We start from the raw sequence: 20,469 nt of genomic DNA on the forward strand, positions 1-20,469 counted from the left end.
TTTACGGATTCTTAGTTATTTAGTTTCAAGAGTGCGCTGTGTAACTTCTAGTGACCCACATTTTCTTGTACCCTGGTTGATGACATCAAATGACATTTACCACAACCTTTTCTACGTAGTTCGATTGAAGATAGTTGAATCTTGATCACATTTGCTTTCAGTTATTCTTACAAAGCCATTCAACCATGTTTGTCTTCAGTCGGACACCAACGGTTGACAGACATATATTCCTATTGATTCTCACGTTTTATATACTGGTCTGTTGTTTTTCAGATTAAATGTCGTGAAATTTAATTTTGCCTTTCACGCAGACAGTGGCATAATCAGTTGTTTCGGTTTGTTTTAAATACGTAAATGTTGGGAATGTTGTCGCGTGAGTGTAGGATATCCAGAAACAAAGCTAATCAGTTTGTTTTGTTTTTTATAGCAAAGCCACATTAGACTATCTCCTGAGTTCACCGAATGGAATCGAACCCCTAATTTTAGAGTTGTAAATCCGAAGATTTACCGCTGTGACAGCGGGGGCCCTACTAATCAATATAGGATTTCCGATGGTCTATTCCCTCCAGTAGTTTAGCAATAAGTCTGAGAGCTAACACTGATAAAAACCAGAATTTGATATTTGTGGTCGGCACAATATAGATAGCCCATAATGTAGCTTCACTCTTAACAACAAATAAATTCATGCTCTATAAAGAAACAACCCAGAATAGATAATTTTTTTAAACTCTGTAGATTAATACAGAAGTTTTGAAACATTTTAGGTAATTGCTCTAGTTTTATTTACAAAATGCCACAAAATTATTTAAATTCAGTGTAACAGTAACTATACAAATCTATGAATTTGGTTACTATTTCAACTATCTAGGAACGCAGACCAAAAATATTTTGCTTTTTTATTTATTCGTTTTTGAATTTTCACGTAAAGCTACACGAGGGCTATCTGCACTAGCTGTCCCTAATTTAGTAGTGTAAGACTAGAGGAAAGGCAGCTAGTCATCACCACCCATCGCCAACTCTTGGCCTACTCTTTTACTAACGATTAGTGGGATTCATAGTCACATATAACATCACTACGGCTGAAAGGGCGATCATGTTTGGTGTGACGGAGATTCGAACTCGCGACCCTCAAGTTACGAGCCAAGTGCCTTAATCACCTGGCCATGCAGGACATTTTTATTTATTTATTAGGTTGAATTTTGTCAATACAAAGTTACACAACGTAGGCGTACTCTCATTACTTCTAGTATTGAACGCCAGTTTTTGTTTGTTTGTTTTGGAATTTCGCACAAAGCTACTCGAGAGCTATCTGTGCTAGCCGTCCCTAATTTAGCAGTGAAAGACTAGAGGGAAGGCAGCTAGTCATCACCATCCACCACCAACTCTTGGGCTACTCCTTTACCAACGAATAGTGGGATTGACCGTCACATTATAACGCCCCATGGCTGAAAGGGCGAGCATGTTTGGCGCGACCGGGATGCGAACTTAACACGCTTGGCCATGCCGGGCCCCCCAGTTTTTAGCGTCGTAACTATGTAAACTTACGGTTTAGCTTGAGTGTTTATTTATTTATTTTAACTTTGTAATAAAAAAAAATGTTACCAAAGTTCAGAGCTTTTGTTCTTTTGAACTATCGTTTTCTTAAGAGAAAAATAAATTATCCATTAAAAAACAATCTCAACAAATGTTGTTACCAAAAGTTATACACATGTATAGAACTACGTTCCTGTGGCTCGGCTCTGAAACTCGCGTTGAGATCACTGCTATCGACACAACGTAGATTGTGCACCTTTTCGCTGTAAACAAATATACAGAACTCTTAAATTACTATTTCTACGTAAAAACTAAAGACTTGTTCCCTTTTTTCAATAATTCAAAAAGAGATAAAATTAGTTAATAATATTTTAAGTTGAATATGTATTATTAAATAATATATGAAAAAAAAAACAACCAATAACCATTATTTCTACTTTTAAACTGCAGCCACGATGTAATGATTACGAACAATATGATCCTTCTAACAATATGTCTTATTACGAATATTTTTTTCGGGTACAAACCAAAGTTACTCACGTCTTAATTTCGCAACTGAACTGTATAGTTATTTTCCTGAACACCTAATATGAGTTATCAGTAATAAACAAGATGTTAAAATCAGATAAGGAGAATTACTTGTTACCTTAACCATCGTTTTTTTTATTGTTTAAGACTTTTTTTTATTTTAATGGGAGTCTGAGAAATATGGGAAAGATTTTATTAATTTCATTCTATTTTACTTTCACTAGATGACGCTACTATCGCCATAATTTCATTCACACCTTATATTCCACAAAATACTACTCCACTAAAACAATAAGACAGAAGACTAAAGTCAATTTATATTATTGAATACATATCATGAATTACACTTGCACCTCATCAATGCAATTTATGTAATGTTAGCTGGGCATGACTGGAAGGATCAACTTATAATATAAAATATTAAATATATAGCATTATGAGACTTAATCAACTTAAACTAAACATTTGTATTTTTGTGTTATACTATGTAATCATTCCAGCATGAAAACAAAAAATAATTTATATTTCTATTTTTTTTTTTTATGATGGTTATGATGTTGGTCAGTTCATAGACCCCAAAATGGTATAGAAAAAAACATGAAATGTCAAATCTTACTAAAAACAAAGATTTGAAATGTATTTAGAAGGTTCTAGAGATTAAGCAAATAATATCCAAGATTTTTACAACGAAGAATAGTTTTCTTAACTATAACACAAAACCCTTTGTACTTGGACTAGTAACAAAACAATTTTCACAAACAAATATTTAGTAAAAATATTTAATTAGAAATCTGATTTTCTGTGTACAAAAACTTATAATCTTTACCTAAAGTTTACCAAATTTTGTGAAGACACGTGCTGTATCAAAAGTTATAGTGCAAACACTTAACATGTGCAAATATGTAGACTAACTCATGTATATTATATTGAGTCTGTAGTGAGAGTTAATAAAATAAATAAATAAACAACGAAGGAAACTGTTAAGTTACTACTTTTTCATGGCATACAAATAATAAATTTTTAATAACTTATAAGACAAAACCCTGCTTAACTTTGAGATGTCTCAAAATGTATTTAGAAATTTGAAAATTGCAAAAGAAAACGTGGGAATAGTTGCCTTTAGAGTTTTGACATGATCAAATTCTCTGCTTTCAAATTATATGAACTAAGATAGCCTTAAACAAATATAAAATTACTAGATTTTTGGCTTAAAGTCTTTTACTAACAAAGTGCACTTGCATAGGTGTGAAATTTAATACGTACCACCAACAATAAAATTATAATGGGAAAAAATTAGGGCTAACAGTTTCTATTCTTTTTTAAGTACTTCATCTGAAACAAATGTTAATAAAACTTAAAAACAAACAAATAATTAAAATATCAGAATATCATTTACAGTTTTATTTTGGAGGTAATTTGAGGCTCTAAATCACAATTTTTGAAATGTTGATGTTGAGATTTGGCACACTAATTTTAGGCATTGAGTATGAAGGGTTAAATAAGGGTAAGTTTCCATTCTTGTGGCTAAGATTATTATTATTTTATAAATACTTCCTATTGGTTTAGGTAATACAATTATTAATAATAATAGGGATAACTTACACTCTTGAATAAAAGCTATTATACTAACCTCAAAGTCAGGAAATAGAATACTTCAGTGGATAGACTCAGGTTTACTGAAATGTTTCTCAATCTAACAAAAAAAAAAATATATATATATATATATATTGCCACTGTTTGTATAGATCGTATATGCTGCATAAAATTCTATTTACTCTGAACTGTAAAACAATTTTCTATTGTATAAGTAAATGGCTTGATTCAGTGTGCTGTTTTCAAGACATACACTACAAATCAGCATTATATGATGTCCAAGTCTTATTTTTCTATTTACCCATCCCAGAAATCAATCAAAAATGGTTTATTTTAGTGGCAAGTAAAAATATTACATGATAAACTAGATTTACTTTTCTTCTTGGTAAATTTTATAATTTTAAATATGCAAAAAAGTACATATTTGTGTACTGGTTGTTAAAACTGAGTCACTGAACAATCTGGTTGCTCAAAATTATGTTTTCCACTAATTAGCAAGAGACTGTGTTGAAGTAACAACTGACTCCTTAATATAGTAACTGATAAAACTGTACATACCAATCTCTTTTATTCATCTCCAGTAAAGAACTATCTACATCTATTTTTATAAAGTTGACCATACAACTCTAACAAGGAGTTTAAACTCTCTTGTAATACCTTAATGCAGGTGTAGCTTGAAAATTAGTTCCATACATTGGCACAACTAATGGCTTTCAGTTTTGCATCAGAGTATCTCCTACCTCAGAATTCTGGGGACCAGTAGTTATATCACAGTTTCAAAACCACTACTCTATAGTATGCACTACCTGCATTTGTAATTGCTCATATAATGGTATGGGAACCAAGACTACGTTCTTCAATGTTTAATAGTTACCCTTCTTATTGTTGCATGACAAGTAACACTCAAGTTAGATCACAATCTTTGGAAAGCTCCTGCCAGAGCTCTTTTAATGTGAAGTACAACCACAAGGAAATCATCATAAAGTATATGGTTGTTGTCACTGCTGCAATGTATTTCAGAATCTGGATTTTCACTATTTGTTAGACAATCCATCTGCTTGACCTAGTGAAAACGTACAAGGTTGTCCTCATACAGCATTGTAATTCTAAATGTGGATATCTCTTACACATTATTGAAATTCATAAGCCATTTAAATGATATATGGTTCATTTGAATGGTAAACTTTATACCATACAATCAGTGATACTATGGTTTGACAAATACAAGATGACAGTAGTTAATTCTTTGTATACACAGGATAACATGTTATACTCCAGCCTGACAATGCTGCTATGATTAACTAGAATATTTGTTAACAATGAAATCCCATTAGATTGACTGAACAGTTTGGATAGTCAACCTAAAATTTACTTCAGCTGGAGAAATTGCACAATATTCTCTCACAAGATGGAGCTGTTCCTTACTGTTATGATCCATAAACATTCCAATGCCCCCCTCAAAATGTGACTGAGAAATTCAGAGTACATATAAGCACATACTATTCTGATATGTACTTCAAGCATGCTTTCTTTACCTATTGAAAAACCATTGATTGTATACTGTAGTCTACAAAAAAACACTAAAATGTTATCCATATAAATGAGACATTTATCCAACTCTAATCCTCTCTGTCAAACTCTCAAAAATGGCAAGTACATTATGCAACCCAAATGGTACAACAAAAGTTTATAAAAACTTTTTAATCTGGGAGCAGTTTTACATCTGCTCTTGTTTCACTAGCAAGTTCCTGGAAGCAAGGTGTAATGCATTAGACAAGTGGACATCTTCCAGTATGTACATGAATACCCTATTTTTGACCAGACTTTTATGACCAGACACACACTAAAGATTTAACCACATACACTTCCTTTCAGTACTAGATACACACATACTGTTTACACTTACTTAGATACATCTATTGACTATGTAGCATGTTACTGATATTGGATACAGTTGGCTATAAGATCCGACATACATGTTGGAAAATTTATTCAATATTTACTATGTTCTTGTTACTACAACGAGCCCAAATTATCTGTACAATTCTCAAATAGTGATGTCAGATGTTTAGGTACCCATGGATCTGTCCTTGGTCACAATGCATCTGAAGCAACACAAGCAACAGTTTATTCTAGTCATTTCCATTGCATTCAATGAGCTGATAATTATTTTAGCAGCAAAATGAATAGCCATTTCCCTGTAATTACAGATTAGTACTGACACAAAGCAAGCCTTTGGTGTTGTGAACAAATGCAGCTTTATTTATGGACAAAAACAATGTGTTTCACATATTGGTTCCATTACCACATCAAACACCAACTACACACTAAACATTGGCTTTTTAAAAGAATCTGAAATACTACTTATAGATTGAGAAGTAATAGTGCTCCTTTCTGAAGATATTTATGCTAACATGTTGGCACTGGATTGTTTCATTAAAAGGCCAAAGCTTATTTCACAGGTCACGCCGATTTTAATTTCCACAACAAGTCTAAACCTTAGATACCAGTGCCTAATTTTAGATTAGAGACAACCATATTCATCTCTTAGAGTAGTGGTTTTACTTGAACTACCTGATACAAAGAAGAAACAACTAGAGTTCTGGCTGACCAACCAAAAATTCACTTTCTATCAGTGTAATTTTATCATCATATAATAAATGCCATTCAGTCCTTTATGAAACAAACTGATCACCATATCTTGGAATTCGATTGGACTCCTATACTCACCAGCTCAATACCCAAACTCCAACATGGACATCATTAATTTATGTTGTGGCTTTATATGACTTCCTGTGACTGTTGTGGGATTTTATAGAATTGCATGTTCTCCCTCTCTTACCTTACACAATTTTACAAATAATTCCTCTCAAAATGTGCATTTAGTTTACTGTCAAAGCATGGACTTCATCCCTCTTGTTCAAAAAGTCACCTAGAGATGTGGAGAAGAAACACTTCATGCTGCTATGAAAAACTATTCATCGAGGCTCTGAAAAGACCAGAGTTAAAATTCAGATGGTATTGGTGGAAGGAAAGCCTGTTTGAGTTCAAGCATTTTGAGATACTGGCATTTCTAATGGTTAATTTGACTGAAGGAATTATTAGCAAAGCTACTAATGGATACTTTTTTCCTCAAGCATGGCATCCCATGGTTTTATCTGATGTAGTGCTCAGTATAGTGGATCTCTCAAAAGCTTGGCATAGTCATGACTGATCCACAGACAGCTGTGATCTCTGAAAATTATTCTGGTTGAATTCGTTACCATTGAAACTACTGATGTAGGCTTCTTCCTTACATGTGAAAAGCTTGATATAACTACTGCAAATCTAGTTGACACAGAAATGGTAATTAGTGCAAGTAAAGCTATATGAATATCCCCATACAGTAAGGAGGGTGACCCCCAAAAGCTTATAGAAAATGATATCACTGACACTTGCAGCTTCCATTGTGAAACATGTAATCCAGTTAGGAAGTGCAAGTCATCTATAAAAACAGTCAACTTTCTTGAAGTTTTGCTTTTGAGTTCTGAACTTGGTTTGAATGATGGTTCATTTCTTTATGAAGCCAAAATGTTGTAGGACAACTCAGATAAAATTCCCACAGTTAGTCATTAGGCTACTTATCTTCTAAATGTCTAGTTTGATCAATAACTGGACTGTTTGAGGCACAGCACAAAGCATTTCTCGGATTTGTTCATTCAAATGGTGACCTTCTTGAAATGTTTACCCTTTCTTTACTGAAAAAATATAACTGATATCCTTGTCCGTCACTTTTACAATGAAATATTTACTTAAATTGCATGAGAACAGTATAAAGTTCTAAGTAATGTATGAAGATTCTGCATGCAACAAACCATATAATTTGACTTATTAGTAGTATTTTTTTGTTTTTTAAAATTTCAGAACTTTTATTGTGAGACATTATTTTGAAAAACAATTAAAATACTTCCCATTTACTTCAATTTTCAAATTCTTTAATTGTTGTTTTGAAAGTTCAATTTATAAAGTAGCAAACAAAAGATTTTTAAAAATAAGTATAGTGTAGTGTAGAGATGGCAGTGCTAGAAAGTACAGAAACAAGGTGCGGTTTGAATACAAAAAAACATACAAAACTTCCTACACAAGTAGCTACTTGAGTTAATATTACAACCCTCCCTTGTTTGTGTATTTTCTAGCATTGCCACCTGTACATCATACTTAATTTTTGTAATTTCAGTTTTACTTTTCCAATTTAAAGCAAAGATAAAATATACATTTTTATATAATAAATACTTTACAAAATGTTTTATAAGAATGTAGAATACTTAAAAAAAAGATATTACAATGAAATCTTTTGAAATTTCAAAGCTGCAAATTCAAATATATCACATATAAAACAAGATATTCAAGAAAAATAAATTTCAACCACTTTTTTTGTTATTTATTGACAGACATTACAGAAGTCATTTTATAGGATATTAACCAGTTACTCCTATTTAAAATCAGTTTTTTAACATATGATGCTCAAAGATCCTTGAAAAAAGCACCAGTTATAAAATGTTGAGTAAAAAATATATTTTACTAAACTTGTTTCTCATCATTCTGAAATATGGTCTCCATCCTTCAGTCAGCATTGATAACTTCAAAAATGAACAAAAACATTTTAGTTGCAGAAGCTATACAACCTATAGAAAGTAATTCAAAGTATTTCCCTAGAAGTTTGTTTTTATTTTTGTAATGCAATTTAACAACAGGTACATCAAAGCAGTTCAAAAAACCTCATTGAGTTAAAGTATATTAAAGTTTTGTAAATATCTTGAGAAAATATGAATAAATGTAGACAAACAGTTAGAAAATGACCTTTAGGATGTATTATGTCCTGAGAGAGGATGCCTCCCACAGTGCAAGTGTCCAATGGACAGTGGAACACATGCCAAAGACTTGTGTATCATCCACCATCTTGAAAACATGAGAATTCTGATCAAGGATAAAATTCTGCTGGTAATGAGAACCAGATATTTTTTAAGGTGTACTATTACTGGGATTTACATCAGATGTCTGTGCATTCTATTGTTCTAACAAAGCTCAGAACTGTCAGAAAGCAAACCAATAAATAACCTTAAATCTCAGCAACAAGATCATGAAAGGTTATTTGGCAGATTTGATGACAAACATTACCAAACTAATCACTGCCCTATAGGGTAGAGGGACTGTATATTTTATATAGGCTGTCTAATACTTTCACTTTGTCAGTGCCAGCACAAAAAAAGCAAATGGAACAGTTAAAAACAAAACTGTCATTAGGTAATTTCAATATTATGAAATGTTTTAATTTCTTGTACTGATTAAATCTTGCTTTTTTTGAATATTTTTATCACATTTGAATTCATTGTATTCAAACAATTCACAGAAATAAACTTATTATTTATTAAAAACTGTATTTGTTAAATATAAGCTGAATTTGACCACGAATATTGTTAGTAAAAATTACAAATAGTGATGTCATTTAGAAAGGTGAGATTCAAGGTCATCAATAGATCTTTGTTAAATTTTCTGATTTTTCTTGTGACTTATAGCTAAGAGTAATGACTACTGCAATTAGTAAAGTATCAAAAAAAGTATGTAAATGAATGTTAATGAATTGGACAGATGTAGAGTACATATTGAAAAATATTAAATAAGGTATTTTAATGTTATCTCAAAACAACATCTCACAAAATTTTGAAAACTTCCCAACCTGTAAAAACCATAAAAATAAGATATAAAAATTATTCCACATTATTTAAGCAGAAATGAGATATAATTTAGTAAGTTTGTGCTAGGTTCTTTGCATTTTATCAAGTACTCTCATTGAGACAGGACAAAAAATCAGGTGATATTAACAACATACAGAAAAGTAGAAGGATAAATACATTTACTGTTAATGTGCTTGTTGACTATTTTCACACATGCACACACATATATTAATGTATTAGGAGAGTTACTAAAATGTTATTATACTACTTACAGGTTTCTGGGCATCTTCAAAAGTTTTATTAATAGCATTAATTTGACTTTCTCTGTCCATATAAAGGTTTTCTTCTTTGAACAATTTCTTGACATTGTATCCAACTCTGCAGAAAGGTAGGTGAAATAAACAATAATTGAAATACAAATGTAAAGTGTGAGTCTAATGAGTGTATTGTATGACTGATCTGTAACTACAGTTAAACCTATGTTTAGAGATATTATAGAATAAGAAAACTCTTCAAGAATGTCGTTTTTTAAATCACAGTAAAATTTAATTTAATAGCTATTTTCACAAATGTTAAAAGACAATTAACTAAATATTAAGAAAAAACAGTAAATTAGCATATACTAAAAGTATAATTAAGTAAAAACTGCAAGACAGGTATCTCAAAACTCTGATAATACCTAATTAAATTTAACTAAAAATCAATACGTTTGGAAAAACATACTTCAAAAAGAAAAGAATATACTTGAATTTCAAGAATATGCTTTTTTTAATGGTTACATTAAGATGGTAAACTGTGTAAAACATTTCAGTTCAATTTCAAATACAAGAAATAGTCTAAGTCCTATGTACTGTATAATCACTTTCAAAAATTATACTGTCTGACAACTAAGAACATTTGAAGTTGAATATTTTTAGACTACATAAGGCAAGAACATAAAGTGAGCATAACAGATCAGAGAAATACCAACCAATTAAATCACTGTTTATATATACCTATGTGTCTCATTCAGAGCTACTTACAATGAAGACTTTTCAGTGTATTTACTGATCAGATTCAAGAATATTATTAGAAATTGAAAATATGTCAAAAGGCATGTACAGGACATACAAATTTTCTTGGTTGAAATTTACAAGTTTGCTCATTAACCAATTCAATACATAATCCTTAACATGTGGGTGCACATATTTTCAGCTTTTAGCTCTTGTTAGACATATATGCTTGAACAATACATGTATATGCTAACTGTTATGACCTAAATGTTAGCCCTATTCAACATTTTAAGCTGCTATACTTTCATTACATTTTTTTTAAAGTTTATGAATGATTAATCAGATGATAAATGTTAAAACTGCTATAAGATAAAATTTGGCAGACTTTTAGTAATGTAATCCAATCATGTTACCGTATCCAATAATATAAAATTGGCCCATTCTTGGTTGTGTTTCAGTGGACTAATATTTTGTATTATACAGTAACATTTAAACTATTAAACACACACACACACACACATTATTACTATTTAGAGACAAGTTTTGAAACTTTTCTTAAAATATAGAACAATAACTAAAGAAGTAAAGCAAACAATTATCTCTTCCAGTTATGACCTTTGAACTTGGTCGCTGCTGGTCATAGATTGCTAAGTTTTTTTAAAATTTCTAATGTGGATGATACCAAACAAAATATTTGTAAGGTTTTATATAAACAGTTGAATAACCAACAAATCATAAATAACTATACTGATGCAATGCCAGTCAACAGCCAAAAGAGAAGACTCAGGTAAGTAATATATTTCTTATTTTTCATGAGTATTCTTTAACTATTATTATAAAAGTAAGTAAAATGTATAAAAATTAGAAACTTATTAGATCAGGCAAGATTAGGTAAGATAATGAAGCAAAAACATAAAAATTCTACACAGGGTATGCTAGCAGGCAGCTCATGCATTAAATAATTTGATACCAGTATAATGGGAGCTGTTTGTTAATGGAATAATTTAAAACTTATTTGACAGAATTATTAGTAAGACATGATTCAAATATCAATAAAACATATAAATTGGTGTATACAGTTATTAATTTTAAGATATTTAGGATAAACAAATACAGTTTCCTGTTACAACCTGCAGTCACTCAAGAAAGAAAAAAAAGTAATTTAGATTTATTTCCTGATTTTTATTGTGGTTATGAGGTTGGTCAAATTGATCAACCTAGTTTAAAGCTAGGGTAGAGAAATTAACAGCTAAAATATAATGATTTCCTTTAAAAAAAATCATAACTATTTATGAGATTTCACAAATTATGCAAACCAAATATGACAATTCTAGGATGCATAAAAGTATTTTTAACACTAACATAAAACTCACTTTGAACTTAGAGCAGTCAACACTGACTACACATGTTCCTGGAGAAATTTATTTTAAAAGTACTTAATTAAAAACTCCAACTTTTATCTCCAAAAAGACTCGTAAAATGTACTAATAGTACATGAAATTTAATGAATATATGCTTACATTATCAAAAGTTATTGCATCACTAATCTCTTGGTTACTTTAATGCTCAGCAGTTAAGTGCAGTACACCTAGCCCATATCAAAAGCTAAGTAGTTAAAAACAGATTGAGGACTAGCTTAGAAAATAGTAATGTAAAACATTTAGTACAGCTGTCTAAAGAAGGAAAATATCTGTTACCTTACACGTTTGTTTAATGAATCCAGTGAAAAAAGATCAGAGAAAAAATGGAACACTGTGTTAATGTTACAACAGCTCAAAGTTTTATAAAAACATAATGAAACATAATACATATACCTAACTGGTATGTAAATAAGCTTTAGCTTTTTAAATAAGAACTGACTGTTGTAGAAGAAACTTAAATTGGAAAGTTGTAATTATACATGCATTCTGATGTACAGAATAATGATCTTGAAGTAACAGAACTTGCTTTTGTATTTAATAATAATACCAGAAGCTAATACTTTTAAAATGAGAAAAAAAGTAAAGACATTAATTTCATAACACATGGAAAAGCAACAGTCAAAATTACAAATAATATAAATGTATATAAACAGAATACCAAGAGCATTATATTACACCCTAATTTTTCTTACGCACAAGTAAATATACTCCATTTTCAGGACTCGTGTATACACTTACTTTGTTTCAGTTTTGTCGTTAGAAACTCCATATCTGTTGAACTCTGTAGAAATGTACTCAGTTTTCTTCAGCCAAGGTCCAGCTTTGTTGTGATGTCGTGATCTAGGCACACAATAAATTATCTTAATACCTTTGATTAAATTCTTTCAGAAAATGAACAGTAAGGTTATACTTCAATAATCATTCAGTTTTATCTTTTTACTTAACTTCAGAAAACAAAAATTTCAACTTTTGTCAAGTATTACTAAAACAACAAAAATTCATATATTACTTGTATTAATGAAGAAAATCAGAAAATATGCAACTGATGGTATCACATGCAAATATGTTGTTATCACATTACTTTTTTTTACATGATATACCAATGAACCTATATAACAAAGATACTTAAACCAGTTTGTCGATGAACAAAACAAACCTTTGGAATCTTGTGGTCCAAGGTTGTCTTCTTCAAGAAGCTTTTCATCTTCAAGGTCTAATGATGCTGAAAAAAATAATAAAGTTATGGTTATCACTACTAAAAATAAAAATCATGATGACTTTTCACCAGTATTTACTAGACACATTTTATACGAATTCAAAATTGAGATATTAATAAGGTGAAAAAAGAGCTTCTTGTACCATTTCACACATTTACAAAGGCAACCATTTTATCCAATTTGCATGTCACTTTTTTCAACTAGCCTCATTTTGATAGTATAATCTAAACCCACATCAGGTTTAGTTATTGGTTGTTTAGTTTTGTAATCATCCTTTCCACTGTATTTCATTTCACCTTCATGTATTGTAGTAAGCAAAGTAACACGACATTTGTCTTTCCATTGAATTGCTAAAATATTTCCTTTCTTCTTAATATCTCCCTTTTCAGAGGCATGTCTTACTTTCAAAGAGAATGTTGCATAATTCCAGACTTGTGTAATAATTATCAATATATATGACCTTTCCATAATATAATCAATCATTTGCATTTGGTTTTGTTATTTCAAAGTGCAAATATCTAAAATCTTCATGAATCAATCTCAAGTAATGTATTTTGGAAAAACCGGAGTTCCTACAAGAGGTCATTCTTCCAATAATCAACCAACACGTGCTTTTTTAAATGAGAAATAAGCATCGACAAAGCAAAAAAAAAGTGTAAATTTCCTCAATACTTTGTATCTTCCCATTTCTTACTTCATGAAGTAGAGGGAGTGTTACTTTAACTTTCTTCAGAATTCAAGGATCTCTAAAACTCATAATATGTGTTTCTCACAAAATATGACTCATTATACTTTGATCAAATATAGCAGTAAAAAAATTCATATTCTTTAGATTCATCCATGAGACTAAATTTATCTGCGAGTCCAGCATTTATACCATCAAAAGAATGAATAAATGGATCCAAATCATGACAATTTACCCACTGGGAACCAATGGATTTTGATTCACTATTTAAATTGCATTTAAAGCTTTAAATTATTATATTTGATGATGATGAAAATTTTTCTTCTTCATTTGAATAGTTACACTATGAAACACAAATTTTGTTCCTGGATAGTATGGGTTATATCTTAATTGCTTATGTTGTAAAAGTATAAAATTCAAGTTTGATTATGTTGAGATCACTTTGACTTAGAACATAGTGGCAAGCACTACTGCCATGCAAGGTAGGTGCACTTATCAGACAAAGAATATGTTGGAAAGGAATCCAGCTTTCATCTTTATGTGACCTTGCAGGCCATGAGAACAGTTCGTTTCTTGATTTCTTCATAAATGACACCAACACATCGGAATGTTCATTGGATCTATCTTTTATGTTTCCCATATACCATTCATGATCGTATAAGCATGCCACATATTTCCCTGGCTGATAATTGTCATTGCTATCATTAGACTCCATTTGAGCTGCTGTAGCATCACTTTCACTGCTACTACCAACAGTTACAACTGTGTACACATCATCATCTGATAACCTTCTCATATAGAATGTGTTGGTAGAGTGGGGAATAAAGCTATGATGTGACCTAATACCTACCACAGTTTTGCATTTTCATAGTGCTCAAGTAGATCAAACTTTACACAATTCTGCAGGACTGATTCCTGATTGACAAGAAAGAACTGAATGCCCTGAATGTGGTTCTTGCCCAATGGTGCATATCAGACACTTAAAATTTGATAATTTATTATTTTACACAACATTGAACTTTTTGAAGATCATGTTCAGAGATGTAAGAATATATGGTAAAGTCTGATTACAATATTTCAATGGTATTCATAAATTATTTCAAAATTGTATGGATATATTTGCACACAGTAACACACCTGAATTGAAGTTTGTTTTTTTTCAAGTAAACAACGTATGGTCACAGGATACTTTAAAAAATTATAACTCAAAAGTAGGTTGAACACCATCCTGATTGTTTTTGTAGATCATATTCAGAGATGTAAGAATATATGGTAAAATCTGAAAAGGCTGAATAACTGGTGACATGGTCAAACTGTGGCCAGAAGTAGGGCTATTTTTTAGTTAAATTGTAAAAGTTGCATGCAACTACATTCTTTACAGGAGATCTAATAGACTTTAACTACAACAATTGCTTATTTATCAACTGATATGTCATAGGAAATTTGTAAACAAAATTCAGCTTTGTATCATATTATGTCTTAAGAGCTATGACTTCTTAAATAAACCAATGTTTTTATGATTTTGGTTTTCAGGTGAGTTTACAGCCTCACTATGCAAATCCTCAGAGAGATAAACTTGGTTTGAGACCATTTTGAATTCTGTGAGATTAATTCAGTCAGTGTAGCACATTTCAGCCTTCTACCACCATTACTGTTGCAGCTTTAGGTAGCCAAGTTTGCCCGAAAACGAATTCGCACACAAAAAAAAAAAATAATTAGATTTTACAGTGCTGTAAATCAGAAACTATTAGAGATACTGATCTAATCTTTGGCAATATTTCATTATATAGGTAAATGAGCACATGTGAAATTTTTCGAGGAATTCTGTGGGGGTCACCTCCAGCCCCCTTGATGATTTGACATGGAATTATCCTACAGTTATCTGATCCTCATCTGAATAACAAAAAGTAAAAGAAAGCTGTTGGAAATGCTGAACAAAATCTTCCAAAGACACAACAAGTTGAAAAAATAAGTTAAAAAGCAAGAGGCCAAACATCCAGGCTCTAAGGTACAAAATGTAGAACAAAGCCAGCCACTTCCTGCACAATAACAGCAATGCTGCATATAATAAAATAACTTAAACAGGAAACTAATTTTGCATTATATTATTTACAAGCCCAATACCAAATCGACTGCATTAACTTCATTTACCTCCTTCTATTAACAAACATTAAAAATGTTAAAATTAATTCAGTAAAGACAAAGTTAATATTTATTTGAGATTTAACATGAAATATTAAGGCATATCATAACACAAACAAGAAACTAATTTTCTAGTATATGATTTACAACAGCAATATAAGAAGAACTGACAGCTATGATCAGAAAACTTTGAAATTAAAACAAATTAAAAAAAATATCACTTTATAAAAATATTCAGCCTAGATCTTATTTATATACATACATATATTTTTGTTCTTTTAACTGTGAAAGAGATCTTAAGACAGACTTCACAGTGAGTTTTAGCACTCAATTGTTAATTTTATGGGGCTATGAGTAGATGTTAGATATTTTAATGAGTGTCTTTATAATAATTTTGAAATATTAATACCTGATTCAAAACATCAACAACTAATAAAACTACTGTAATGTCAGCTAATATAACACAATTTAACAACCATGTATACACATAAAACAAAAGAAAAAAATCTTAACCTTTCTGGGTAACAAACTTTTAATATTTAAAATAACTATTAACCAAGATATCATTCAATTTACTACTTGTCATTAAATTATAACAGTTTCATGGAATTTTGTCTTTCACTTGTAATGCTGGTCAAGGATAAATACTAAAGGAACAAAGCTAAACATTTTTATCCTTAAATATACATCACACATATGACATGTTTAGTTGTGTTTTATTCAACCATAGCAAACATGGATTTGTATAAAATTTAAGAAGAATAAGTTTTATCAGAATGATTATATTTTTATTTCAAAATATAGCTTAGGGTTTATATTTAATTATAAGGTCTATGTTTGTAAAACAATATTGGTAGTTTAGCATTAAAACACAGTTGTCAGTGCTAATAAAACCAAGGCTAGCACACTCTATAACTGTAGAAAACATGGTTATTTTGAGTATCAAACATTTTGTTTTTATACTAAAATAAATATAACTGCAATAATTTCAATGCAAAAACAAGTAATTTTGAAAATGATTAATATTTGCTTAAATGTTGTTGTTTCTTTATATTAAGCTACAGAAATAAGCACTACAAATACTGCAGAATAGTTTTACAAATAACATTATAACTAAGTGTAAGCTTGTTATGAGTGTTATAAATAAACTGATTTGAACTCTGTTATAGAAAAGTATAATATATTGATATCAAATTAAGTAAATGAGGCCTTTTGACTTTCAAGAACGAAATTAATGCAACATCATAATTAGATAACTATCATAAGTGTATTTCTATATATCATCTTGCATATTTAAATTTGTAGTAATTTTGGTTAAACATGTTTTATTTTGGGGTCATTTGCATCAATGGTCATCAGATTTATTGAGTGACAACAGGCAATCTCTGATATTTTGACAAAAGACTGCTATAAGCTTACATTTGATGTCAGATGGTAGATCTATTATAGTTTTATATTTATCATATCATGATACATAAGCCATAGTAAGATAAATACATTGCAACACACACAATCTGTACTACACCTCTAATTAAATAAGGTAAAACAAATATTTTTCAAACAACATACACAACCATTTTAACAAAAGTACATTTGTGATAAATAATAAGTCATTTACTTGAATTTAACACAATTCAACCATTCCATCCAAAGATAAAAAGACTTTAAAAATATTAAATTTACAACACTAAAGATGATACTAACAGTTCCTTTCACAGGTTTTCTCTACACTTTCTGCAAGTTGACCTTCTCATAATGTCAGCATATGTACAAAGACACATTGATTCCATTCCACTCCTACGTCACTGACATGTATTTTCATCAGCTAAAACAATTTTTTATTTTTGTGAAGGTTTGCTCAACTATTTTCTACACTGCCAAAAAACCCAAAATATTTCCACAATACTAAACTAAAGAGCATCAAATGCCTTCAAATTTGAGGTACTGGAATTTCATTTTAATGTTAGCATTTTCGAATTTGCTTACACAAACTGAAATTATATTGGTGACAAATACGTGACTATTTGCACATAATTTTCTCATTCAAAGGAATATTTTGACTGTAAGTGTTCTGATAAGGTATGCTTAAGCAGCTTAAACTATCCTTGTTCTTTCTTTACATTCAGAAGGGGACATAAATCAGGTATGTCTTTATACAAATGTTTTCACTTCTCACTAGCTTCAAGACTTTCACCTAAGCACAGTCCAAAATCTGAACTGGCTCACAGAAGTGCTACATGTATAGTGTGGCTAGGAATGTCACACTGTACATGGTTGATAAACTCCACTAAAAAACACAGCATTGGGAATGTGTTATACAGGCCACAGTAAAAGGGTCCTCATGGTCTTCACTTGAAAATCAATGAGGCAGAATGAAAATCCATCAAAGTGCAAATTAATGTTGCACTCTACACTAGATATACCCATTGCCTATTGGGATATACCCTGTGCAATCTACATGCAACTATCATATTTTGGAACAAAACCTTTTATTTTATGACTTATAGGTAAACAGCTATTGGAGATTAAAATTTAAAATATATTTTACAATATTCATAACTGTATTATGTATCACTTTATAAAATGTTACATAACATTTATATACATTATTATATCCCTAATAAGAGAGTGTACTAATTCTCAGTTGATAACACTTAACCATACCTGCTTTATGTCCTTTCTGTCGCATTTACTTTAGGATATTCAGAAGTGAATGTAAATAAAGATTAAGAATTGTTTAGCTGCTTAAGCATACCATATCAGAAGACTTACAGTCTCAATATTCTTTTGAAGTAATTAAAGAGGTTTGATGTGTACATATATGTAGATCTTCATTTTAGACAAAACTATTTCCAAATTAACATCACTCTTGCAGAATAGGATGGATATTGCCACACTGTCTTTAACTGACTCTGATCTCCAGGCCCTGTGAAGGAAAAGATGTTTCTCTCTTTAGATTCTGGAAAAATGAAGCTTCAGTGAAAGCGTCATCCACACATTGTTTCTTTACAGACAAAGGAAAACCATGAAAAAGAATGAAAACTTGTAACATAGTCAGTGTAATCCATTAAGACAACACAGTAGCAAAAAAGTTTAATAAAAATGAAATGATGTTCACAAAATAATTAGTTGTGAACAAAGATGAGAACAGTTATGTCCAATCAATCCCGAGTAAACTCAAACTTTTGAAAGTCTCCACCAATTTTCAACTTAGAATTAAAATTTAAAAGAATTACTCAAAATTCCTAGTGAATTTGTTTTCTGTAAATTTATGGACATCATTTACAAACATCTCCTTTGAAAAACTAATTTTTCCAAATTTATTTCCAATACCAGTGCTTCAAAATCATATACTTTTTCTCTTATACTCCTAGCATTACAACAGTAATAATCAACTTTATCCTTTTCTACTACTTCTGTACTAACTTACCATGCTAAATTTTTCATTTCCTCGTATTCCTTTTGTGTTAAGTTTTTTTTCTGGCCCTCACCACTGTTTAGTTTAGTTTAAAACCTCCCTTATAGCCGAGTTAATAGTCTTAAAAAACAAGCCAGCTGCTACAGTATTTAAATGTAAACCACCCATTCCTAAAGCTCCCTTCTTCCGATGAACTTGATCGATACAAGTCCAGTCGGTCTGCTCATCCTTACAGTTTACTTACTAAAACCTAAACCTAACATTTAACCCTAGTGACCTACTTATAACTTCATTTACACAGTTAATTCTTAGTTATATTCTCCACATAGCATAATCTAATTATTTTGTCCTCATTTACCAACAGATTATTCTAACCATATATCTTGTCGATAAATCACCTACAACTTCCATATCCTTCTCTGATCCTTTTGTTTTCATTCTCTCCAACAGTTCATATGCAGAATCCAAATTCTGAAATTTGTTTGTCAACATAATAGGTTCATAACAAGTAAATTCATTATTTTTTACTCTAATACTAATAGCACTCTTTCTATCATCCTGAAAGTCACTGTCATCTGATATATCCCTTTCATATTAATAAAGTATTCACCCTCTGACTACTGCTTCCATTTCCCATAATCTACAATTCTTTTCATTGCCTCTAACTTCTCCAAAATTCTACATAAAACTCGAATACTTTCGCCACTAATTTTCTTTAGCACATAGCGACCTGGCATATCTTGGTGCTTAAGGTACTTGGCTCGTACTCTTGAGCGGTTAAAATGGGATTTACCGACTTTATAACGTCCTTTTTGAATGAAAGAATACACATTAATAAGGATAAAAGAGCGAGCATGTTATGTAACGGGTGGATTCGAACTCCCAATTCTTTGTTAATATTTATCCAATTTTTTTCTTTTAATGTCTTGTGGGAAAACACTCATTAAAAAAATGAATAACATATATGTATTGTTACCTGCATATTTTCTATGACTGTGATTGGACATCTACCAAGTAGAATTCAACAATGACTTGCAAGTAATGACGTCAATACTGATTATACTATAGAGTATCTTAGCAACGTTAAACGTAGCGAAAAGAATTTCGGAAAGTTAGTGAAGAACAAGAAGCCTAAAAAATATTGATATTTCGTCTTATAAAAAGAGAAGTAAGATATTATAATAGAATTAACATTAAAAATTATTATTTTTGCTTAATTATATTTG

General features: G+C 30.6%; 2 long non-coding RNA genes across 4 annotated transcripts; both read right to left on the minus strand.

Moving 5' to 3' along the window:
• Window positions 1-2,591: 2,591 nt before the first annotated feature.
• Window positions 2,592-12,769, minus strand: LOC143257203 (uncharacterized). 2 transcript variants are annotated; one of them, XR_013031735.1, is made up of 3 exons: window positions 12,520-12,769; window positions 9,641-9,746; window positions 2,592-3,754 (listed from the first exon to the last, which is right to left on the minus strand). It is a non-coding gene; the product is annotated as an uncharacterized LOC143257203 (long non-coding RNA). The 2 variants fall into 2 exon arrangements; XR_013031734.1 differs by lacking the exon at window positions 2,592-3,754 and adding an exon at window positions 8,171-8,273 and having other exon boundaries at window positions 12,520-12,767.
• Window positions 12,770-12,937: 168 nt separating this feature from the next.
• LOC143257204 (uncharacterized) lies at window positions 12,938-20,045 on the minus strand. Of its 2 annotated transcripts, none has more exons than XR_013031736.1 (3): window positions 19,256-20,045; window positions 17,530-18,751; window positions 12,938-13,003 (listed from the first exon to the last, which is right to left on the minus strand). It is a non-coding gene; the product is annotated as an uncharacterized LOC143257204 (long non-coding RNA). The 2 variants fall into 2 exon arrangements; XR_013031737.1 differs by having other exon boundaries at window positions 17,530-18,829.
• Between the last annotated feature and the right edge of the window lie 424 nt (window positions 20,046-20,469).

The sequence above is a fragment of the Tachypleus tridentatus genome, chromosome 7 (assembly GCF_004210375.1).
Source record: "Tachypleus tridentatus isolate NWPU-2018 chromosome 7, ASM421037v1, whole genome shotgun sequence".
NCBI classification, from domain to species: Eukaryota; Metazoa; Arthropoda; class Merostomata; order Xiphosura; family Limulidae; genus Tachypleus; species Tachypleus tridentatus.